Source organism: Heterodontus francisci, chromosome 13 (assembly GCF_036365525.1).
Source record: "Heterodontus francisci isolate sHetFra1 chromosome 13, sHetFra1.hap1, whole genome shotgun sequence".
In the NCBI taxonomy this organism is placed as follows: Eukaryota; Metazoa; Chordata; class Chondrichthyes; order Heterodontiformes; family Heterodontidae; genus Heterodontus; species Heterodontus francisci.
This window is the reverse complement of record NC_090383.1, coordinates 44,849,496-44,875,041: the sequence shown is the minus strand read 5'-3', so window position 1 is coordinate 44,875,041 and position 25,546 is coordinate 44,849,496. Positions and strand designations below refer to the sequence as shown.

Below are 25,546 nucleotides of genomic sequence, written 5' to 3'. Positions count from 1 at the left end.
CATTTCTCTGCATTGAACTTCATCTGCCACCTGTCTGCCCACTCCACCAACTTGTCTATGTCCTTTTGAAGTTCTACACTATCCTCCTCACAGTTCACAAGGCTTCCAAGTTTCGTATCATCTGCAAACTTTGAAATTGTGCCCTGTACACCAAGATCTAGGTCATTAATATATATTAGGAAAAGCAAGGGTCCCAACACTGATCCCTGGGAACTCCACTACAAACTTTCCTCCAGCCTGAAAAACATCCGAAAAACACTACTCTTTATTTCCTGTCACTCAGCCAATTTAGTATCCATATTGCTACCATCCCTTTTATTCCATGAGCTACAAATTTGCTCACAAGTCTGTTGTGTGGCACTGTATCAAACGCCTTTTGAAAGTCCACGAACACCACATCAACAGCATTGCCCTCATTAACCCTCTTTGTTACCTCCTCAAAAAACTCCAGCAAGTTAGTTAAACATGATTTTCCCTTAAGAAATCCTTGCTGGCTTTCCTTAATTGACTCGCATTTGTCCACGTGACTATTGATTTTGTCCCGAATTATTTTTTCTGGAAGTTTTCCCACCACCAAAGTTAAACTGGCTGGCCTGTAGTTGCTGGGCTTACCTTTACACCCTTTTTTGAACAAGGGTGTAATGTTTGCAATTTTCCAGTCCTCTGGCACCACCCCCGAGTCTAAGGAAGACTGAAAAATTATGGCCTCTGCGATTTCCACCCCCACTTCCCTCAGTATTCTTAGATGCATCTCATCTGGCCCTAGTGCTTTATCCACTTTAAGTACAGACAACCTATCTAATACTTCCTCTTTATCAATTTTAAACCCCTCTAGTGTCTGACTTACCTCCTCCTTCACCATTGCCTGGGTTGCATCTTCTTCCTTGGTAAAGACAGATGCAAAGTATTCATTTAATACCTCAGCTATGCCCTTTGCCTCAATGTGTAAATCCCCTTTCTGGTCCCTAATCGGCCCCACTCCTCCTTTTACCACCCTTTTACTCTGTATATGCTTGTAGAAAAGGTTGGGATTTCCTTTAATGCTAGCTGCCAGTCTCTTTTCATGCTCTCTCTTAGCTTCTCTTATTTGCTTTTTCACTTCCCCTCTGGACCTTCTATATTCAGCCTGGTCCTCAATAGTACTTTCTATCTGGCAAGTTCCACACAGCACAGGACACCCATGCGCTGGCTGTTAAAGCCAGAATTATAGGTTAAATCCTGAGTTAATTGGGGATTTATAATATTGCAATTACTTACCCTACAGCTCCACAGCAGTTTCTCACTTGCCTGCAAACCCGCCTGGGTTAAACCCAGAAGCGGGCAGAATTATATTGTGTTTCCGATGCCACTTTCTGGGACTTTGACACCCCCGCCCACAGTCTAGCCCACTCCCTTGGCATTTACAATCCTGCCCAATGTCATAGTAAATTCAAAAGATGGGGGAAAATTTTTTATACAGTGGGTGGAGGTAAGGAATTAGGAAGAACATTTGGAGTTTGCTCCATCAGACCCTTGAAAGCAAGTTAACAGTTGCAGTAATTAGTGGGCACTGACAGCTCAGTACAAAAATTGCTAAAGAAAGCTTGCTGCAGCAGTTAGGAACAGTTAAAACTTGAAGGCAAATCATGATCCCACTGGTGCCTTCACAAAGAGAGGCCAGAAATACTTGTGTGTGTGGTAAGATGTTTACTGTAAACTTTCACGAACAACTGCAAGGGGAAACTGCCCACAGGATGAATTTATTTTTCAATGAAAATGTTCATTAACTTCATGCAATGTATATCTGGTTGTCAAAACACAGCTGTTAGTTACAAACACACAATCATAGAGCATGGGTTTAGGCAAAATAACCGCCCACTACATGAATCCACTCTGCTTGAGAGCAGAACTGTCAAATTGGATACACAGACACACATGGGTGCACATGGAAGCATGCAAGTGCACAAACACAGACATGCACAGATGTAAACACAACACATCACACAACACTCGCATGTACGTATGTAGTGGTTATAGTATGAAACTACAAATCTAGCAGTCATGAGCTCAAATCTCACCATGGCAAGTTGCAAACTGATATCAATAAACCTAGTAATTTATGGGCTGGCACATGAAAAGTTACCATGAAAAGCTGCCAGATTGTTAAAAAAACTAAACACACTCACTAATGACTTTCAGGGAAGGCAACCTGCCACCCCTACCCAATCTGGCCTACATGTGACTCCAGTCTAACACTTCATGGTTGACTTTTAATGCTCTCAGAGCAAGTAAGGAATGAGCCATACAAGTGGCTCTGCAAATGCTGTACACACCCTAATAACAAATTTAAAAAACATACCTACAATTGGTGCAAACCAGTCTCCAGCCTTCTGACAGGATGAGGTTGACGTGGCAACACCCTATATCGGTACTTATCACACCGTGTGCCTAACCACGGGGAACGGAAAAGAGATGCTGGCAACTTTTCCACAGTTTAAATGATGGCATTAAACTCTCACATGCTGTTGTTACAAGACATAGAGGACATGCTTCCTTAATTGTTAGAATGATTTTATTTTTCCAACAGTTAGTTTTGAAATAACCTTTCATCTGTTGGGTTTTCTCACTTGGTGAAATAATTGTTACTGAGCTTAATGCCAAATGGTATTTTAAAACTGGCAAGTAGACATTTGGGGTTGGATTTTCAAAGCCGTCTGAGTGCAGGAACGAAAGCGAACACGATTTGAAGATCACGTTCACAGATGTTGGCACTGGCACCCGCCACCTCCAGAGCGCAATGCCATTTTTAAAGGGACGCCAGCAGCGAGGGAATGGGTAGGACGCTCACCTCCAATTATGTGTCTGTTCAGCTCATTAAAATCTTTGAAGGCTGGTCACAGGAAAACGCCATGGGGGGAATACGACAGGGTTGTGAAGATGTGAACAGTGTGGAGGGCCATGAGGGCTATGGGAAGGGCTGATTGAAATAAAGCAGAGGCAGCAAATAAAGCTCAGCTGCTTCAGCTGTGCCTCAGTGTGGCTATTGCTGCATCTGGAAGCGCTGAATTTCTCATTCGTAAGTGACCAGAAACTAGAGAGGGACGCAAGGCCGCTGGCATCAGTTGGGCAGGTGGGGTTGGCAGGGGTAGGCCTGGTGAACGCAGAAAGCCCAGCTGAGGAAGTTCAGATGGTAACCAGTCACTGACATTGGACAGAGCAGCCAGGATGAGCTTCAGCAGATGCTACCTCCCGGACAGTAGGAGGTCAGAGGAGCACAGCATGGGGCTGCAAGGGGCAGAAGGTGCTACCCATTAGGTGCACAGCCCAAGAGTCACCTACCTGCAAATGACAGAGGCCCAGTGCCAAAGAAGCCTGTGTCTATCCAGGCAGATGGTCTCAGTCCTGTGTCCTCTAATCCACAATGACCGGAGGTCTCACAGCCCCCATGGCAGCCCTTACCTGTAGCCATCAAGGTTTTCATCGCCCTGAAGTTCTGTGCAACCGGGTCGTTCCAGGGATTAGCTGTGGACTCAGGTGCCATCTTGCAGTCGGAATCTCATTAGGCCATCAGGCAGATCATGGATGTCCTTTTCAGAAGGGCAGGGGAATAAACCCACTTTGACACACGATGGTCCTGCACAGGCACAGAGGGCATTGAGTTCAGCCTCCATCACTGGATTCTCCCAGGTGCAGGGCATCATCACTTGCACCCAGATGGGCATCAAGACAGCCAGCGACCAGCCAGTGAGATCCATCAACAGGAAGAGCTTCCACTCCCTCAACGTCCAACTGGTCTGTGACCACAACAAGAGCTTCCACTCTATGTGTGCTCACTTTTCTGGCAGCTACCATGAATCCTTCATCCTCCTGCAGTCCACACTGCCTCAGTCCTTCACTCCATCCCCCAAAGTGCATGGCTGGCTCCAAGGAGACAAGGGAAATCCCTGGAAGAGATGGCTACTGACCCCTCTAAGGGAACTCCAGACATAGGTGAAGTAACCAACGCCACCTGCTCAACAGGCTACCCACCGAGGAGACAGTGGCATAGTGGTAATGTCACTGGACTAGTAATCCAGAGGTCCAGGCTAATGCTCTGAAGACATGGGTTCAAATCCCACCATTGCAGCTGGTGGAATTTAACTTTGGTTAATTTTAAAAATCTGTAATCGAAAGCTAGTTTCAGTAATAGTACCACAAAACTATCAATTGTTGTAAAATCCCATCTGGTTCACTAATGTCCTTTAGGGAAGGAAATCTGTCCTTACTTGGTCTGGCCTATGTGTGACTCCATACCCACTGCATTGTGGCTGACTCTTAACTGCCCTCTGAAATGGCCCAGCAAGCCATTCAGTTCAACGGCAATTGCGGATGGGCAATAAATACTGGCCTTGCCAGTGACGCCCATGTCTCATGAAAAAAAATGTTTAAAAAAGGCCGTCGTGTTTGTGAAGATGCGATTGTGGTGCCTGGCTTGGTCAGTTGACATCCTCCAGTACTCTCTTGCAAGGGTCTCTGTCATGGCCTTCCATAGAGGTGTGGACCTTGAGGACAATGAGGCTCTGAAAGGAGACAGCCTATCGGAAGAGGAGCAGAAGGTAAGAGAGGGGAGCAGAGGGAGCTATAACTCTGAACAGTGTTTTTTCTGCACGACAAGGTGGCCTCCTCCTGCCACCCTCTGGGAAGAGATCTCCCTCCTCTCAAAGCAAAACTGACACGAGGAGAAACATTTTCACACAGAGTGGAATGCGCTGCCTGAGAGTGTGGTGGAGGCAGGTTCAACTGAAGCATTCAAAAGGGAATTGGACTGATATATGAAAAAGAAGAATGTGCAGGGTTACAGGGAGAAGGCAGGGGAATAGAACTGAGTGAATTGCTCTTTCAGAGAGCCAGTGCAGACACAATGGGCTGAATGGCCTCCTTCTGCACATTAACAATTCTGTGATTCTCTCCCTCACAGCCTCCAGCATTACTTTCAGGTGGGCAGCGATGAAGCGAGGGTCTGCCCTGCCCCTGCTGCCAGGCGTCCAACTCCCCTCTGATATCTCACTTCTCTCTGGTGCTGTGGAAGGCAGGTCTTTCCCTCAGGACAACCAGTAGCTGTCGTGGGTGTCTACAAAAGCCCCACACTTGATCTGACCCACCTCCATTTTCAATCCCATTGGCTCTAAGAGGTCAGGAACCCCGTCTCCCTACCAATTAAGGTCTTCCTACTTGAAAATTGCAATCTGAATCAGCTTCCCAGAGGAGGCTGGTTTCCAACCTAAAACCAGACCCGGTTCCTGTTTCCTGCCTCCATCATGAAAATACAGCCCTTGATGTATTTTATATTTTTTACCCCTGTATTCCAATAAAGACATTTTTACACCAGTCCCAAGACTCACTAGAAAGAGGAGCACTAGGAGGTGAAGCTTTTCCCTTACACACCTTGAGCTGGATTTTCAATCCAGGGTCAAGCACAGGCTGGAGGTGGGAACTTGTGACAGAGGGCGATTTGAAAAGGCAAACGGCAGCCATGACTGGGCTTGTCATTGCCTTTGAAAATGGAGCAGCAAGGAGAGCAGAGGGCCAGCAGGTAGGGCCTGTCATGGGGAATGTGAGGCTTTGGGCCATTATGCACAGGAGCATAAATGTTAGAGATCAACTGCCGAGATAGGCACAGTCTCCTACATCATTGGCACTCTGTCATTTGCAGATAGCTGACTCTTAGGCAGTACACCTGATGTGGACAGCGCCTTCTTCCCCTTGCAACCCCTCACTCTGCTCCTCTGGCCTCCTCCTGACCAGGAGTAGCTTGCTCCCATCTCAACAGATTCACCCGGCCCTCATTGATTTTCCAGGGCTTCCTCAACCCACCTCTGAAGCCCAAGTGATGCCAGCAGCCTCACATACCTCTCAAGAGTCCAAACACTCACTCCACACAAAGGGAAGCCTCTCAGCATCAGCAGTGGCAACTCTGTGCCATTGCATGAGCAACTGAGTTTAAATCTCCTGTTTTATACAACTTTTTCACACTGCAGTCATGAGCACTCATGGCTCCCCACTGTGTTCCCAACAGCTATGTGTTAATGTGTCCTAGACCCTCCGTTTTTCCCGTGCTTTTCAATTGAAAATTCCAGACTGTTGCTCCTCAGACTCCTAACTAGCTCAACAAGAAGTTAATTGAAGGCATGCAGGTTGCTGGCTCCCCCTCTCTTTGAAAACTGCATTGTTTCTCTGAGGCATTGGGAATCAGTGACACCCCCAAGTGTGTGATTTTCTGGGACTGTCCGCAACCGAACATGCCCCCATGGGCGATTGAAAATTCAGCCCCTTATCTCCATGAACTAGACAATCAAAATGGCAGCTGGCACCTATGGAAAGGAATGCAGTAGTGTAGCAGTTATGGCATTACATTCGTGTCCCAAAGATTGTGAGCCCAGGGCAAGTAATGAAGTCAATAAATCTGATACCGTGTGGGCTGGCACCGTAAAAGTTACCTCGAAAGCTGACAGGCCCCAATTGGTTCACTAATGTCCTTCAGAGCAAGGGACCCTGATCAGCTTGACTCTAAATGCCATCACGGCAACCAACATGGGGCATTAAATATTGCGGATCCAATGTCACCTACATCCTAAGAACAAATAAATAGGTTAACTGGATTATCACCAAGCAGCAAATAAATCAATTTATGACTTACTGCCTCACTGAAACTCTTGGAACAATCCAGATACTCCAGTTTTCCACAGTGTATTCTTGTCATCAATTGTGAGTCAGACAACTAGAAACTGGCATTTCCTTCCACAACCCACACAATACCTTAATTTTCTCCTATCTTTAAGACTCTTAGAGACTACACTGCAAAGCCAACATTTATTTCACAACAGAGTACAGAGTGCTCTAATCAATATACAGGAAGCTGGAAATTATCATAGAATGGTTACAGCACAGAATTAAACTTACCTGTTCCATGTTACTTTGTCGATTTCAAGGCCCTGTTCCACAAGTAACCTACTTGTTCCAGCTACGTTTTTCTTTACCAAGGTGTAACACAAAATATTTGTCTAAGTCCCAAAAGGAAAAAAAGACTTTAAAAGTTACCTCTCACTTTGAATTGCTCGACTATTTCTTGGCTTCCGTTTGCATTTACGTACTTATTGAACCCTTAAAACCACAGACCACAGCACTAATATCATGATGCTCGTATACAGGACACTGCAGTTACTGAAAGCTGCAGATAAGCTTAAAATAAACCATCCACAGCTCTTGAATTCAAACTTCAGAAGGAGCCTCTTGGAGGGACACCCCTGTGGTATGATCAGTGGACACATGCAAGCTTTCTAGTATACGTGTGAATTGACACAGTGCCTGAATCTTCAGTTAAAGGAAACACATTTTCATGAACAGAGTGCATGTTTATTAATCAGCATAAACTGCAATTTTACAAATATGATCCAAAACTTCATGACATTTACACTGATTTTTTAAATGGGTGAAATTAAAGCAAATTGTTACAGCCAGGTGGTGAGAGGTTTGGGTGATTTCCACTGTCCAACTCCCACCTGACTGCAACAAGTGTGTTTTATTATTAGGGTTTAACCCCCTTTGTCTTATTTCTCAAATAAACAGACAGTGACAGGTGTTCTTGTAGGTTTAAAACAGAATATCAATTATTTATTGATCAAAATTGCATTTGCATCCACTCATTCATTTGCACACACACACACAAGAAGAGACAGAGAGGAAAAGGGGTAAGTGGGTTTATAAGTGGGGAGGAGGTCATGGTAAGCCTGTTGAAGTCTCTCAGAAGTCAAATTCTCTTTGGTTGCAGGCCTGAGGTATTTGTAGATTTCTTTCTTGGTTGAAAGTTCAGTTGAAGACTGTGGATCACTGCTGTATAAATTGTGGATATAGAATTCTACTGCAATGTGCATCCCTTCTGGTTTTCTGGAAACAAGCTCTCTCTCTAGGCTGCTTTTTAAGGTAAAGATGCGTTAAATCTCTCCTCTGCTGGAAGACAGGTATTTTCTTCCCTGTAGTGATCAACAATGGCCTTGGATATAGCTACTTCACACCTTCTTTGTTTCAGAAGAACTCATTCAATTCAAAACAGTCTCCTGATGGGTTCAGGATTAGAATAATCCGGTTATGATGTTTCCACTTCAAATCTTCTTTGTTTCAGAAGAACTCATTCAATTCAAAACAGTCTCTTGATGGGTTCAGGATGAGAATAATTTGGTTATGATGTTTCCACTTCAAACCTTTTTTCAGATGAATCCATTCAATTCGGGAATATTTCAGGATGGGTGTAATTGATGTCATGATTGTATGTGTGGGCTTGAGCATTAGAGAATATATGGTACTTGGAAGTGAAACTGAAAGGAACTCAGTGCTTTGGGTGAAACACCTGACCTGGAGGTTGTTGAAAGGTCTGATAAGCTTATGCTGCTGTACTGAGAACAGTGAACAGAACTCTACAGTAGTCTTTAATAAAAAACTTGTTCAGTCTTTTCTAAAGTTAAAGCTGTGATTTCAAGTGTGATTCATTTCAGCCTGAGATGTGACATTGGCAACGAGGTAAATTTGGGGATATTTAGGATTGTGTATGGCATTTGCTGGAGCTGATATGTCTGCGGTACGGGGTGTTGAGCCATTTGATCCGATGGGTTATGCCAGTTCCGTCGGTGTGAAATGGAAAGCATGGCTGGAGGAGTTTGAAGTGTATGCTGACAGTCATGGTTTGTTTTTGGACAGGGTGACGGAGGTACAAAAAGCGCAGTGATGGTCGTTATTGCTGTTCAATGTGGGTGCTTCGGTGTGGGAGACTTTCAAGACGTTGTCTGACATGGGAGAAAAGGTGAATTATGAACGTGCAGTGAAAGCTTTGAAGGACCATTATGTGATGAAGCCAAATGCCATGTTCCAAAGGCATGTTTTCCATCGAATGAGACAGAAAGAGGGGGAAACAGTAGCCCAATTTGTGACGCGTTTGAGGCAGGCGTCGTCGGATGGATGCAATTATGTTGCAACAGATCTGAATAACCAGATAATGGATTAGGTGGTCCAACATTGCAAATTGGATAAGTTGAGGCGCAGGCTGCTGGAAACAGGAGGTGACTTAACATTAGATAATACTTTGAAAATAGTGGCTGCATTGGAAGCAGTGGATGGGCAAATTCACAGCATGAAACTTGGTCCCATTTCTGCCACGGCTTGACAAAATCTGAGGTTAATCGAGTGACACAATGGAATCCCAGTATGTGTAAATGTAAACAGCAAAAGTCTGAGAGAGAGTGTTTCAGATGTGGCAGCTTGGGGGCACTTTGGAAGAGATGATTGCTGCCCTGCCAAGGGAAAGATATGCAAGAAAATGTGGGGGCAGAAACCTTTTTGCCAAGAAGTGCAGAAGCAAAGCTGAACAGAGCAGGAAACCTGGCAAACCATGTAAAGGACAGCTGTGAGATGAGTTGAAGAAGATGCAGTGAGTGAGGACATGAGTAGCAAATATGGATAAATGTTTTCTGTCAATGGAAGCAACCATGAGAAAGTTCCAGTGATTGTTGGGGTGTTGGAGTGAGCACTGTATGGGCAGTGACAGTAATGTCATCAGCAGAGCACTGTGGGAGAAACTGAAGACAACGAGAATCAAATGAAAATCTCAAAAATGTGTCAAAAAGCTTTATCCTTACACATCTAAGACCCCACTTCAAACTGTTCGATGTTTCACGGAGTGTGTAAGAGCTGGGAATCAAAGTGTGGCGGCAGAATTCATAGTGATTGAAGACGACGGTGAGCCTCTTCTGAGTAGAGAAATTGACCAAGCCTTGGGGGTGCTACACATTGGATTGAAAGTGAATTCTGTGAAAGGAGTGTGGGCCAGTGTTTCAAGGAATTGGAAAATTGCACAATCGCCAAGTGAGATTAACAATTGATGAGAATGTGAAGCCTGTAGCTCAGCCTGTACGCAGAACACCTTTTGGCCTGAGAGGGAAAGTTGAGGCAAAGATCAAGGAACTGGTTGACCAAGACATGATAGAGCCAGTTGAAGGACAAACACATAGATCGTCACTAGAGAAGGAAGCTGAATCGTTTGTGACAGTTCCTGCTACACTGAGAGCAATAACAACTAGAGAGATTGAAAGAGAGTCAGACAAAGATCCAGAATTGAATGACATTAGAAAATCCAAGCTGGGAATTGGAAGCATTGCCCATTCAGAGCATACATCATTATATGAGATGAAATGTGCACATATGGGAAGTGTATTCTCAGAAGTAACAGACTTATAGTGCCACAAAATCTTCGGCCTAGACTAGTGATACTAGCTCATGAGGGTCACTTGGGAGTGGTTGGTACTAAGCAAAACTTATGAACCAAAGTATGGTGGCCAGGGATGGAGAAAGATGTGGAGTAGTTTGTTAAAACATGTCACGGATGTCAACTTTGTCAGTAGACCCAATCCACCAGAATCAGTACATAGTACACTGTTACTGGCTAGACCACGGGAGGTTGTAGCAGTTGACTTCTTAGGTCCATTTACATCAGGTCTGTTCATACTAGTGGTGATTGCATTATTACATCCGTTATTATGAGTATGTGGTAATGAAGTCTACAACGGCAGAGTAAATGGTGTTTGCATTGACTGAAATATTTGCAAGGCATAGGTTACCAGTCACTTTGTATTCAGACAATGGACCACAATTCGCTTCACAGACCTTTGCAGATTACATGCAAGTCACAGGCATTCACCATCACAGAGTAACACCTAAATGGCCCCAGGCAAATGGGGAAGTGGAAAGACAAAACCAATCCTTAGAGAAATGGATGAGGATTGCTCAGGCTGAGGGTAAAGACTGGAAATAGATGTTGTTGTCATATGTGGCCATGTATGGAGCAACTACACACATAACGGGAAAGAGCTCAGCTGAGTTGTTATTTGGACGCAAAATATGCACCAAGATACCAGAGCTGAGGGACATTAGAGTTGATCAGAAGGTTCAAGATCATGATGCTGAGAGAAAGGGTGCCACAAAATTTTATGCAGACAACAGAAAGAGAGTTGGACAGTCTGATTTAATGCCAGGTGATGAGGTATTGCTGAGTCGGGAGAGTCCAAGTAACATTGATACACCATATTATCCCAAGCCATACACTGTTATTGCCAAGAAGGGAAACAGTGTGACTGTGCAGTCGCCAGGAGTACTGTATGACAGAAATTCTTCATATGACAAAGACACAACAGCTGATTAGGAGCTGAGGCAAAGCTGACATTCAGCAATCCAGATGTCCAAGCGGGTGATGCTGTTGGCAAGCAGACAACTTGCTATCCAGAGGGAGAAACATCGGTTCCAGAGGGCCCAACAACATTTCCTAATCCTGATGTGATGACTAGAGTTCCTGAGATAACAGGAAGACCACAGCACGAGAGGAGACCACCAAAACGATATGAAGATTATGTGTTGTGATTATGTTCAAAAATCATGGTTGTGGGTAACATGTTGGAAAAGGTTATGAGATAGGATTTATAATCATCTTGAAAAGAATAAGTTCATTAGCGATAGTCAGCACGGTTTTGTGAAGGGTAGGTCGTGCCTCACAAACTTTATTGAGTTTTTTGAGAAGGTGACCAAACAGGTGGATGAGGGTAAAGCCGTGGATGTGTATATGGATTTCAGTAAGGCGTTTGATAAGGTTCCCCACGGTAGGCTATTGCAGAATTTACGGAAGTATGGGATTGAAGGTGATTTCGTGCTTTGGATCAGAAATTGGCTAGCTGAAAGAAGACAGAGGGTGGTGGTTGATGGCAAATGTTCATCCTGGAGTTTAGTTACTAGTGGTGTACCGCAAGGATCTGTTTTGGGGCCACTGCTGTTTGTCATTTTTATAAATGACCTGGATGAGGGTGTAGAAGGGTGGGTTAGTAAATTTGCAGATGACACGAAGGTCGGTGGAGTTGTGGATAGTGCCGAAGGATGTTGTAGGTTACAGAGGGACATAGATAGGCTGCAGAGCTGGGCTGAGAGATGGCAAATGGAGTTTAATGCGGAAAAGTGTGAGATGATTCACTTTGGAAGGAGTAACAGGAATGCAGAGTACTGGGCTAATGGGAAGATTCTTGGTAGTGTAGATGAACAGAGAGATCTTGGTGTCCAGGTACATAAATCCCTGAAAGTTGCCACCCAGTTTAATAGGGCTGTTAAGAAGGCATATGGTGTGTTAGCTTTTATTAGTAGGGGGATCGAGTTTCGGAGCCACGAGGTCATGCTGCAGCTATACAAAACTCTGGTGTGGCCGCACCTGGAGTATTGCGTGCAGTTCTGGTCACTGCATTATAGGAAGGATGTGGAAGCTTTGGAAAGGGTGCAGAGGAGATTTACTAGGATGTTGCCTTGTATGGAGGGAAGGTCTTACGAAGAAAGGCTGAGGAACTTGAGGTTGTTTTCGTTAGAGAGAAGGAGGAGGAGAGGTGACTTAATAGAGACATATAAGATAATCAGAGGGTTAGATAGGGTGGATAGTGAGAGTCTTTTTCCTCGGATGGTGATGGCAAACACGAGGGGACATAGCTTTAAGTTGAGGGGTGATAGATATAGGACAGATGTCAGAGGTAGTTTCTTTACTCAGAGAGTAGTAGGGGCGTGGAACGCCCTGCCTGCAACAGTAGTAGACTCGCCAACTTTAAGGGCATTTAAGTGGTCATTGGATAGACATATGGATGAAAATGGAATAGTGTAGGTCAGATGGTTTCACAGGTCGGCGCAACATCGAGGGCCGAAGGGCCTGTACTGCGCTGTAATGTTCTATGTTCTATGTTTTAGTCTGATAAGGGAGGAATGTCATGATTGTATGTATGGGCTTTGTTACAAGCTCACAAGACAACAGTCTTGCTTGTACTGTGTCTTTATTGAACTGAACTTGTGATGGCTGCCTGCATTGAGTGCCTCATGGTAGAGGTCACATGACTACGACAAGCCAGGAGGCACATTAGTAAAGTGTTGCATTTTTATCCCAAACATCCCCCTTTTCATACACCAAAAAATTTTTTAAAATTGTATGCATTATCATTTACACTGAGTTGCCTTAGTTACCCGCTATGCACACCACTGTTTTCATGCATTAGCAGTTTGTTATTCTCATCAGTCTCTGCACATGCATTGCACACATAATCTTTAACTCGTGCCAGTCTCTTAATGGTGCATGTGCATGTTGTCGTTGGCTGTTCATCTGGGTGATTTTCCATCTCCGGGCACTTGTTCCCATGTCACTTATTGCCGCGGTAACTGTTGTTCAATTTCCATTGTTGGGGTGCTCTGGGACTGGTGGTTGATCTATGGTCTGTGCAAATGGTGAGTTCACATCTTCCTGATCGGCTGCCTGCAGTGAAGGAACAGTTGCTCCAGTCATGCGTATGTGCCTGCAGTTGCGACGATATATCTGGTCGTTCACTTCCACCGCGTACAGTCAAGGTGACAACTGCTTTACGCAGGTCCCAAGTACCCTGACTGGCTCTCCAATCCTCAATTCTGGCAATGGTTTGGCAGTTTTGTCAAAATGAAATTTGGCTTTCTGCTGTTTCACCTTGATTTTGTCACTCACGCCTGTTACTACTTCTGGCTTCAGTAGCCTTTTTTGCTATTGGAAGCGAAGTTTGGGTGCGGTGTGACATTAGTCTTTGTACTGAACTGCTTTCCAGGCCATCAGTAGGTGTGTTTCTCCACTCGAGGATTGCCTTGTGTACATCTGTGCTGGATTTGCTTGCTTTCTTTATGATTCCTTTGGCGATTTTCACTACCGCCTCAGCCTTTCCATTTGACTGGGGATAGCGTGGAGATGATGTATGGTGTTGAATTTCCCAATACTTTGAAGCGGCTGAATTCTTCACTCAAGAACTGAGGGCCATTGTCCCTCATCACAATGTCTGGCTGATGTGCTCCTTGATTTCATCGCTCATGTTTGGCCAGTAGAGCACTTCTCTTGCCTTCCTCAGACTCGACTCAATTCCGTGGTGGCTTGCATGGATGCGTTTTAGCATCTCTCCTCTCAAGTCCTTAGGAATAATAACTCTATTTCCTTTGTGCAAGATGCCATCTTGGGCTGTCAATTCATCTCTGTATGCCCAATATGCTCTTGTGACCACAGGAGTCCCTTGATGCTTTCAGGCCTTCTTTCACCACTTCTTGCAACTCTTGGATAGTTGCATCTTGTTGGGTAGCTCGCTTGATTTGAGCAAGGCACTTGTCTGTCAGATTCAATGTCTCTGCTGGATTGATGACGTCCAGAGCATGTCGAGCTGCAGCTTCAAGTTGGATCTGGAAGATTTCACATTCTGTCGTCGCATCCTGTATTTTTTTCATAGAGAGTGCTTCACTTGACAGCATGTCAACGATGTACATCTGTTTCCCTTGCTTGTATGTCACCTCCAGATGATATCTCTGTAACCGGAGTAACATTCTTTGCAGACGCTTTGGAGCAGATAGCAACTTGAGGAAAATGCTTTGAAGTGGTTTGTGGTCATCTCAACTGTCACTTTGGCTGGAATTTTACGGCCCCCAAACAAGCGGGCTGGTGGTGCTGGGGAGGGGGGGGGGGGGGTGTCAAACCGAGTGGGAGGCGGGAGAGCAGCCGTTCCCGACCTCCTCCCACCCCCGCTGCAATTTTATGCGGGGCAGCAGCAGCGAGAAACGGCCCACCTGGCCCAGGCCAATCAACTGGCACTTAAGGGCCTCCTCCCACTGCTGCGGGTATTTTACTCTTGGCGGCCGGACGGCTATCAGGCGGCCTTCTTGCAGGCTGGGGGAAGTGGGGCCCATGGAGGACTGCCCCCAACTGCCCCCAATGCACAACACTTCCAATGCCCCCCCCCCCCCAAACCTAACCCTCCCCCTTGCCTCGCCGGGGCCCGGACGATTGTCCCCAGCGAGGCCCTAAAAACTTACCTGTCTCCCAGAGCCATCCCTAACCTTACTTGCGATGGCTGGGTGTAGTCTCAGCAGTGCCCTCCGCTCCCGGTGGCGCTGCTGGCACTAAGAGTTGCCGGCCCGCTGATTAGCTGGCAGCTCCATTAGACGGGACATCCTGCCTTAAGGAGGTAGAAGTCCCATCCAAGACCAATTAGGAGCCTGAGGAGCGAAAAATCCCAGTCTGGCTGCCCAGGCCCGGCGGAGGCGAGCTCACCGCTGACTGTTCAGCTGGTGGGCGGGGCCTCCCACCCAATGAAAAATTCCAGCCTTTGTCTCTTCCAAATAGGTATTGATGAAAATGTTCACAAGCAAAGACAATGGTCAGGCACTCTTTCTCCATATGAGTGTAGCATTGTTCCGTTCGCGTTAACGCCCTGGATGCAAATACAACCGGCTGTTCTTGCTGCATTAGGGTTACTCCAAGTCCTTTCTCACTGGTGTCACATTGTATGGTGAGTTCATCATTTGCATTTCAGCACTGGCGTTGCTGTCACTAGTTGCTTGATATTAGTGAACGCTGCTTCTTGTTCTGCGCCCCAATACCACTGAACATCTTTGGCATTGAGTTGGCGTAGTGGTTCACACTCCGACGATAAATTGGGCAAGAATTTTGCTAAATAGTTGACGAATTCAACAAATCGTTGCACTGTTTTTACATCTGTTGGTCGCTGCATCACTGCCACTGCTCTCACCTTTTCGGGATCTGGGAAAGAGCTTTTGCTGTTGGTACACGACTTTTGTACTTGACTTCGGGCATCTTTAATTGCAATTTTTTCTTGTTCAGCTTCAGGTTCATCTGGCGAGCTCTGTCTAGCAGTCGTACTAGATTTTGATCATGGTGAGCAATGGCTTCTTCCATTGAGTCTCCGTATCCATAAACCAGCAGATTATCCGCTATAGCTTTCACTGCAGGAAGATCACTAACTATCTCATGCTGTCTGCGGTGATACTCCTCTGGAGCTGTGGAAATGCTAAACAGCATGCACAGCCATCTGTATCTCCCGAATGGTGTCCAGAATGTAGTTAGAAAGCTGCTGCTTTCATCCAGCTTCATTTATTTAGAGATACAGCACTGAAACAGGCCCTTCGGCCCACCGAGTCTGTGCCGACCAACAACTACCCATTTATACTAACCCTACAGTAATCCCATATTCTCTTGCCAGTAACGATCCTTCACATCTAGGGTAGTTAAGATTTTTGCTTTTGTGAGTTGTGGCAAAATTCCTTTGATGGTTGGCATGGGGTAGGGAGATCACTTCAGGGCTTTATTTAGATCCTTTGGGTCGATGCATACTCTCAGCTTTCCAGGTTGTTTCACTGCTACCATGCTGCTAATCCATTCTGTAGGTGTTGTCACTTTCTTGATTACTCCCTTTTTTTTCCAGCTCTTCTATTTTGTCTTTCAGGCTGGCCTTGAGGGCAGCTGGAACTTTCCTTGGCAGATCAGAATTGGTCTTACCTCTCATCTACTTTGAGATGATATTCTCCAGGAAGACATCCTTCCTGGAGAAAGACATGTAACCGCATCATTGTACTCCTCTAGGATCTGTTTCCGGGAAGATGCGGTTTGCCTTTAAGGCTTGCAAAGGATCAGTATTACTTTAAGAACCAGCATGCCTCAGGAGTAATAGGAAGGTGCATTTTCATTGCCTTAGAAACAGCCATTTGGAGACTGCGATTCAAAGGGTGCATTCTCATTACCATAGATATAGCCACTGGGAGTGAGTCTCATGCGATACATTTGTTACAATTCAGTTTTGAACTGGCTTTTAGTTGAAGGCAGTTTGTTCTAACAGGACAGAGACAGAGGACACAGACAGCTGTGGTTTTTAGCACACCTGAAAAAGAGCTCTCAACCATTTAACCTGAAGGAATAGGATTTTAGTGTGTTTAATTATTATCTCTCAAAATTCTAAAAAAGGTCAAGCCAAAACTGATCTCTAGTAATTTAAATTGAAGAAAAGGAAGTTAGACTGTGACAATTTTTTATCCCTCAAAAACTTTCAAGTCAGATTGATTCTATTGAATGTGTTTGCAAATTGTTAATTATTGAAATTTGCTGGAGAAGGAAAGCATCACGTACTGCTGAAGTTAGACTACGGACAGTTCTATGTGGAAGAGCCTTTTTCCCCATTGGATGGCTGTGAGGACTTCAAGCAACATTCTGTGAGGACTTCAAGCAACACTGGACTGTAAATTTGCAAGGGCTGTATTTTTTTCTATTTTAAATGTTGTTCATATCTTCATAGTGTTTAAGAATTTAGTTCTTCTAATTAAAGAGTTAATTTGTTGATTTAAAGATGCCTGGTTTGGTTAGCCTCATTCGGGGGTTAATAGATGGTACAATTTGGCTGGGTCTCTCTTTAATTTGGAAAGTTTTAAATGATATGTTCGGCGATCTGTGGAGCAACAGGATTGAATTTTTTTATTTTATTTAGAGATACAGCATTGAAACAGGCCCTTCGGCCCACCGGGTCTGTGCCGACAATCAACCACCCATTTATACTAATCCTACATTAATCCCATATTCCTACCACATTCCCCCCCCCCCTTTCCTCAATTTTCCTACCATCTAACTATACTGGGGGCAATTTATAATGGCCAATTTACCTATCAACCTGCAAGTCTTTGGCGGTGGGAGGAAACCGGAGCACCCGGCAAAAACCCACGCAGTCACAGGGAGAACTTGCAAACTCCGCACAGGCAGTACCCAGAATTGAACCCGGGTCCCTGGAGCTGTGAGGCTGTGGTGCTAACCACTGCGCCACTGTGCTGCCCAGAGCAATACCTGGGTCTCTGGGTTACTAGTCCAGTGACAATACCAGTACGCCACCGCCTCCCCAATTATCAGTGTGTTTCTCCCACCACAATCATAATCATATATTTTGAGTGGGGGCTTTGACTGGAGTGGTCGGTCATAACACGGTCAATGGTTTAGTGTGCTGTGACAAGTTGCAAATCTCTTTTTGCACATTGAGGGTTATCAGTCCAAGCTTTAGACTTGCTCCGGCTGAGATGAACGGCTTTTGTTTGCCATCTGGAACTCCAGATCTTTTTTCTTGTCATTGCATTGGGCTCGCAGAGTAATTTGTCCCCTCAGCACTAGTATGGTGCCATCATATAGCCTCAACCTGACTTTCGAGAGCTTCATTTTTGGATTGCCATGTTGAGCCACTTCATACAGATCTGTGATGGTCATGATGTTGCATGACGCACCGGTGTCTAACACTTCATGTTGACTGGATATTCTCCTTCTGCAGTCATCATTCCAACAGTCACAAATCATTTATCACCTATCGACCTGACTGCACCAACCTGTTGTATGGTGTATTGTGATTCGTCAGAATCTTGGGCTGATATCTCTCTAGTGGCCATCTGTACCTGCTTGTTGTGCTTCCTTCTAGCCAAACACTTGTTTGAAAAATGATTCAGCTTCTTGCAGTAAGAACACTGCTTGCCCCATGCTGGACATGTCTTCTTTTCCTTTGTGTGATGTCCTCCCCAGTATTTGCATCCTGCCCTTTGTCCGTGATCTTTCTGCCCTTTCAGTCTGGAATGTCTATCAGCATAATGCAAGGCCTGGTCTGTTCTGCCATGAATATGCTGTAGCTGCTGATTTACAACCTCAGCACTTCTGCACATGTTGATCGCTTTCCTGAAAGTAAGTTTCTCCTCTCTCAGCAGCCGTGCTCTCACTGGAGGATCTCATGTCTAATACAATCCTGTCTTTAATAAGATCATCTTTTAGTTGCGCAAATTCACAGGATTCTGTGAGCTGTGTTAATCCAGTCACATATTGATCAATGGACTCTTTTTCACCTTCGGCCCTAATATTGAACACATACCTTTCATAAGTTATATTCACTTGGGTTTCAAAGCGTGCCTTCAAGGCTTTCAAAATTCCTGCTGTCCATTTTTTTTGTCCTTCAGCGAGATACATTTTGTAACAATCACTCCCAAACAGTGATAAAAGTGTAGCTACTTGTAGCTGTTCTGGTTTTTAGTTTTAATTTTAGTTTTAGAGATACAGCACTGAAACAGGCCCTTCGGCCCACCGAGTCTGTGCCGACCATCAACCACCCATTTATACGAATCCTACACTAATTCCATATTCCTACCACATCCCCACCTGTCCCTATATTTCCCTACCACCTACCTATACTAGGGGCAATTTGTAATGGCCAATTAACCTATCAACCTGCAAGTCTTTGGCATGTGGGAGGAAACCGGAGCACCCGGAAGAAACCCACGCAGACACAGGGAGAACTTGCAAACTCCACACAGGCAGTACCCAGAATTGAACCCGGGTTGCTGGAGCTGTGAGGCTGCGGTGCTAATCACTGCGCCACTGTGCCGCCAATCAGTAAATTAAATCAGTCGCAATTTCATAATTTTGTCACTGCGAGTGGAAAAACTGCCAGTTCTGCTTCATATCACCTTTCATTTCCACTGGTGCAGGGATAGGAAGATCCCAAGGCATTGTGTCTTACCCAGTGCTTTCAGTACTTCTTTGTTCCTTTTCTGTGGCTTTTAGTAGCTTTCAGCAGCTCTGAACATGCCTATGTTCCACATTTAGTAGTTGTGCTTCTATACAGCTCTTCAACACTCAATCTCAGCTCCATTCTGACACCATGTTACGAGCTCACAGGACAACAGTCTTGCTTGTACTGTGTCTATATTGAACTGAACTTGTGATGGCTGCCTGCAGTGAGTGCATCATGGTAGAGGTCACATGACTACAGCAAGCCAGAAGGCACATTAGTACAGTATTGCATTTCTGTCCCAAACAGGCTTGAGTATTAGAGAATATATGGTACTTGGAAGTGAAACTGAAAGGAACTTAGTGCTTTGGGGGAACACCTGACCTGGGGGTTGTTGTAAGGTCAGATAAGCTTATACTGCTGTACTGAGAACACTGAGTAGAGCTCTACAGAAGTCTTTAATAAAACACTTGTTAAATCTTTGTTAAAATTAAAGCTGTGATTTCAAGTGTTATTCATTTCAGCCTGAGATGTGACAATTGACACCTCTCTTTGTTCTAAATAAACAGTGTAGCTATTTTCAAATACACATGGCCATTTTTAGCAGAATTGTTCACTTTTTAAGAGAAAGCTCCATTTTTTAAAAGACAAAGTCAATCTTTATAACTCTTCAGTTTTAGTCCGTAATTTTTCATCGCCGTACTTTTTGTGCGTGTGACACCATCCCCAAAAGGGGAAAAAAATGAAATTCCTTGGATTTCATTTTTTTTATGTTTGTTTTTTGGGTTTAGAAAGAAAGAAGATATAGGGTCACACTACTGCCCTTTCATTCATACATGCAACAATCTTACAACTGCTACAGTTTGGCATTGTTTGTAACAGCCATTTCACAGAATTGTTACAGCGCAGAAGGAGGCCATTCTGCCCTTTGTGTCTGCACCGACTCTCCAAATAAGCAATTCATCCAGTGTCATTCCCCTGCCTTCTCCCCATAACCCAGCACATTCTTCCTTTTCAGATAACAGTCTAATTCCCTTTTGAATGCTTGAATTGAACCTGCTTCCACCACACTCTCAGGCAGTGCATTCCAGATCCTAACCACTCGCTGTGTGAAGAAGTTTTTCCTCATGTCGCTTTTTCTTGTTTTGTCAATTACTTTACATCTGTGCCCTCTCGTTCGCAATCCTTTCATGAATGGTAACACTTTTTCCCTATCCACTCTGTACAGACCCCTCATGATTTTGAATACCTCTATCAAATCTCCTCTCAGCCTTCTCGTCAAGGAAAACAGTCCCAAATTCTCCAATCTGCCTTCATAACTGAAGTTCCTCATCCCTGGAACCATTCTTGTGAATCTTTTCTGTACTCTCTCCAATGCCGTGACATCTTTCCTGAAGTGCGTCGCACAGAACTGAAAGTAATACTCCAGCTGAGGCCGAACTAGTGTCTTATACAAGTTCAACTTAACCTCCTTGCTCTTGTACGCTATGTCCCTATTAATAAAGCCTAGGATACTGTAAACTAAACCCTGTCACCAGGTTTCATGAAGACACCCAAGATCACATCGTTGGCACCAGCTGGACCTCATCGTCACAAGGCGAGCTTCCATAAACAGTATTCAAATCACACGCAGCTTCCACAGTGCGGTCTGTGACACCGACCACTCCCTGGTGTGCAGCAAAGTTAGACTCAAACCAAAAGAGTTACATCACTCCAAGTAGAATTGGCCGCTCACGCATCAACACTACCAGAATTTCTTACCCTCAGCTGTCACAAAAGTTTCTCAATTCGCTTGAAAAAGCCCTTCACAACACTGCTGCAGGGCATGCAGAGACCAAGTGGGCCCACATCAGAGACGCCATCTATGACTCAGCAATGACCACCTTTGGCAAACGTGAGAAGCAGAACACAGACTGGTTTCAGTTTCAGTTTGAAGAGATGGAACCAGTCATAGTTGCACTGCTGAACTACAAGAAAGCCCCCAGCGAGTTAACATCCTTAGCACTTAAAGCCGCCAGAAGCACTGCGCAAAGAACAGCCAGGCTCTGTGCAAACGACTACTGGCAACACCTTTGCAGTCATATTCAGCTGGCCTCCGACACCAGAAACATCAGAGGAATGTATGACGGCATTAAGAGAGCTTTTGGGCCAACCATCAAGAAGATTGCCCCCCTCGAGTCTAAATCAGGGGAAACCCAAGCATGCAAATGGACCGCTGGGTGGAGCATTACCTAGAACTATACTCCAGGGAAAATGATGTCACTGATACCGCCCTCAATGCAGCCCAGTCTCTGCTAGTCGTGGACGAGCTGGCCGGACAGCCAACAAAATCAGAGCTCAGTAACGCCATCGATTCTCTAGCCAGCGGAAAAACCCCTGGAAAGGATGGCATTACCCCTGAAATAATCAAGTGTGCCAAGCCTGCTATACTCTCAGCAATCCATGAACTGCTTTGCCTGTGCTGTGATGAGGGAGCAGTACCACAGGACATGCGCAATGCCAATATCATCACCCTCTATAAGAACAAGGGTGACCGCGGTGACTGTAACAACTACCGTGGAATCTCCCTGCTCAGCACAGTGGGGAAAACCTTCGCTTGAGTCATTTTAAACAGACTCCAGAAGCTGGCTGAACGTGTCTACCCTAAGGCACAGTGCGGCTTTTGAGCAGAGAGATCCAATATTGATATGCTGTTTTCCCTTCGCCAGCTACAAGAGAAATGCCGCAAACAACGGATGCCCCTCTACGTTGCCTTCATAGATCTCACCAAAGCCTTTGACCTCATCAGCAGACATGGTCTCTTCAGGCTACTAGCAAAGATCGGATGTCCACTAAAGCTACTAAGCATTATCATCTGGTTCCATGACAATATGAAAGGCACAATTCAGCATAACGGTGCCTCATCAGACTCCTTTCCCATCCTGAGTGGTGTGAAACAGGGCTGTGTTCTCTCACCCACACTGTTTGGGATTTTCTTCTCACTGCTAGTCTCTCATGCATTTAAGTCTTCAGGAGAAGGAATTTTCTTCCACACAAGATCAGATGGCAGGTTGTTCAACCTTGCCCGTCTTAGAGCGAAGACCAAAGTATGGAAAGTCCTCATCAGGGAACTCCTCTTTGCTAACGATGCTGCATGAACATCCCACTTGGAAGACTGCCTGCAGAGACTCATCGACAGGCTTGCGGCTGCCTGCAACAAATTTGGCCTAACCATCAGCCTCAAGAAAACAAACATCATGGGACAGGACGTCAGAAATGCTCCATCCATTAATATCGGTGACCACACTCTGGAAGTGGTTCAAGAGTTCACCTACCTAGGCTCAACTATCACCAGTAACCTGTCTCTCGATGCAGAAATCAACAAGCGGATGGGAAAGGTGTCTGCTGCTATGTCCAGACTGGCCAAGAGAGTGTGGGAAAATGGCATGCTGACACGGAACACAAAAGTCTGAGTGTTTCAGGCCTGTGTCCTCAATACCTTGCTCTACGGCAGCGAGACCTGGACAATGTATATCAGCCAAGAGCGACGTCTCAATCTTCGCTGTCTCTGGAGAATTCTTGGCATCAGGTGGCAGGACCGTATCTCCAACACTGAAATCCTCGAGGCTGCCAACATCCCCAGTATGTATGCCCTACTGAGCCAGCAGTGCTTGAGATGGCTTGGCCATGTGAGCCACATAGAAGATGACAGGATCCCCAAGGACACATTGTACAGCGAGCTCGTCACTGGTATCAGACCCACCGGCCATCCATGTTTCCGCTTTAAAGACATTTTCAAAAGTGACATGAAGTCTTGCGACATTGACCACAAGTCGTGGGAGCCAGTTGCCAGTGATCGCCAGAGCTGGCGGACAGCTATAAAGGCGGGGCTGAAGAGAGGCGAGTCAAAGAGACTCAGCAGTTGGCAGGAAAAGAGACAGCAGCGTAAGGAGAGAGCCAACTGTGTAACAGCCCCGACAACCAACTTTACCTGCAGCGCCTGTGGAAGAGTCTGTCACTCTAGAATTGGCCTTTATAGCCACTCCAGGCGCTGCTCCACAAACCACTGACCATCTCTAGGCACTTACCCATTGTCTCTCGAGACAAGGAGGCCAAAAGGAAGGATATTGTATGCTTTATTAATTGCTCGCTCAATCTGTCCTGCCATCTTCAATGACTTATGCATATAACCCCAGGTCCCTCTGCTCTTGCACTCCCTTTAGAGTTGTACCCTTTATGATATATTGTCTCTCCATGTTTTTCCTACCAAAATGTCATGTTCATGTTTGAATTTTTTTCATCATCCTTCATTTGCATGAGGTACTATTTCAAAATTGCATTTCTTTTGGTTATGTGTTGTCAAATGGGGTTGGAGTTTTTCTAGCATCAGTTTGTACTACTTTGGGAACATTAATCTCAAGAAGCATGTGGTTGTTGGTGAAGCTTGTAGTATGGAAATTTCCGTTACTGCATGGTTCTGGGTTGCTTGCAATGTTTCCTGTCTGTAAAAGCTTCAACCCCTGAACTATTGCTTCCATAATACATTAGGCTTTAATAATTCAGGTTCAGGCACATTGATAGTTTTTATTTCTAGGGTGATTGTGGGTGATAAATTATTTTTAGCCCCTGTAAGGTGTCTGGGATTTCCTCCTGCCCCCTGTTCTTGCTCAGTTCTAAATCTAAATTGTTGGGTTTAATTAGCTTTGAATTTGAAACCTGCTCATTTGATTCTTCAGTGAGTAGATCCACACTGACCTCACTTTTAGTTTTCCTGTGATTTTCACAAGTGTGGTTTACTTTAGGGTATTTTACCTTCCCTTTTACTTTTACTTTAGAGATAGGGTTTTCACTAATCTTCTTCATGTCCTGTGGGACACTACTGCTTGCAGGTGGTTGTCCAGCTTCCACTGCACTCCACTGTGGCACTTCAACTAGGTGAGGCATCTGCCTCACTCTTGGCTTTCCTACTTGGGAACTTTTCTTTTCCCCATTTAAAGGTTTATGCTAACCATATCTCTGGTGCATTTCCTTCAACCTTTGCTGCTTTTATCTTAGCTCCTTTAAATTTTTCTGGCTCTGTCTTGCCCTCTTTAAATTCCACTGGCTCTATCGCCCCTCGTGGGTTTCTTGGAACTTTCTCAGCCCTTTGCAGAAGTACGAAGTTTTGTTTGTTGCCCTTGGTTTCTCCAGTCTCCGTGGACTGCTCTGGACCCTTTGGATAGAATACTGTGTTTGCCATCAATAGGTCTACCCCCTGTATGGGTAAGCTCAGAATTATCCTGACTGTCACTACCCCACTGACCAGCTTACTCTGTATGTAAACTTTAACTAAGGGAATCGTCAAGCATTTTCCAGTAAGCCCTTTCACCAATACCATGGTATTTGTTCTGCTTTCGGGTGGCATTTTTGTAAATTTGGCTGAGGATGGTTATCTCCTTGCCTGGTGCCTGGGATACAAAATTAGTCATTTTTCTTTTGTGTAAAAAGTTCTGGTATGTGCTTTGTTCTTGAGTTAGAACATATATTAGAACATAGACTTACTACTTTCATGGCCACAGACACTGGTTTGACTGCAACGCCTCCGGTTGGGCTTTTGGCATTCCGACAATTTGCCTGGACATGCCCACATTTGCCACAAAGGAAACATGTCAGGCGGATTCTTACTGGTGTATCATCTGGGTTCCTTCTTTTAAAAGTTGGAGACTGATCTGGTTTTCCTTCTGTACTCTCCTTTTCTTTCAAGCCCATTTCTGCTTCCTTTGCATTCCTGCAATCTTTCCCTAGGTTGGAAGAGTTAATACACCCAAATTTATTGTGAGTTAGGGATTTGTGGATTAACTCATAATCATTGGCCATTTTCTGCTTCTCCTTCTCTTGTAACTCTTTGTTCTTCAATGTGGGTCCTTATACTACTTGGGGTGCTATTTTTAAACATCACCTCTCTCAAATTTTCAAATGAGGGTTCTAGCTTGAGAGATCACATCAAGCGATCAAAAGCCGTTATGTTTAATTCTTTCGAACTCAATGTCAGTATGTGCAAGTCTCTGCCTGGTGTGTCTGAATTTATGTCTATATGCTTCAGGTACTAGCTCATATGCATTTAGAATTGCAGTTTTAGATGGTTCATAATCAGAGGAACTCTCTTCTGATAACAGAGAAAAAGCTTCACGAGC

The 25,546-nt window shown here is 44.9% G+C and overlaps 1 protein-coding gene across 10 annotated transcripts in view; it reads right to left on the bottom strand.

Annotated features, from left to right (window-relative positions):
• The window catches only part of sytl3 (synaptotagmin-like 3), a 242,705-nt gene extending 223,150 nt beyond the window's left edge, over positions 1-19,555 (bottom strand). For 4 of the 10 annotated variants that reach the window (XM_068044749.1, XM_068044753.1, XM_068044750.1 and 1 more), the window contains exon 1: positions 6,919-7,070. The gene's annotated coding sequence lies outside the window, so the exon portion shown is untranslated. Of the gene's footprint in view, positions 1-2,338; positions 2,389-3,318; positions 3,358-3,438; positions 3,572-6,918; positions 7,124-19,403 lie in introns of those variants that run through there. The other 6 variants (XM_068044758.1, XM_068044752.1, XM_068044754.1 and 3 more) reach the window with 6 other exon arrangements.
• Between the last annotated feature and the right edge of the window lie 5,991 nt (positions 19,556-25,546).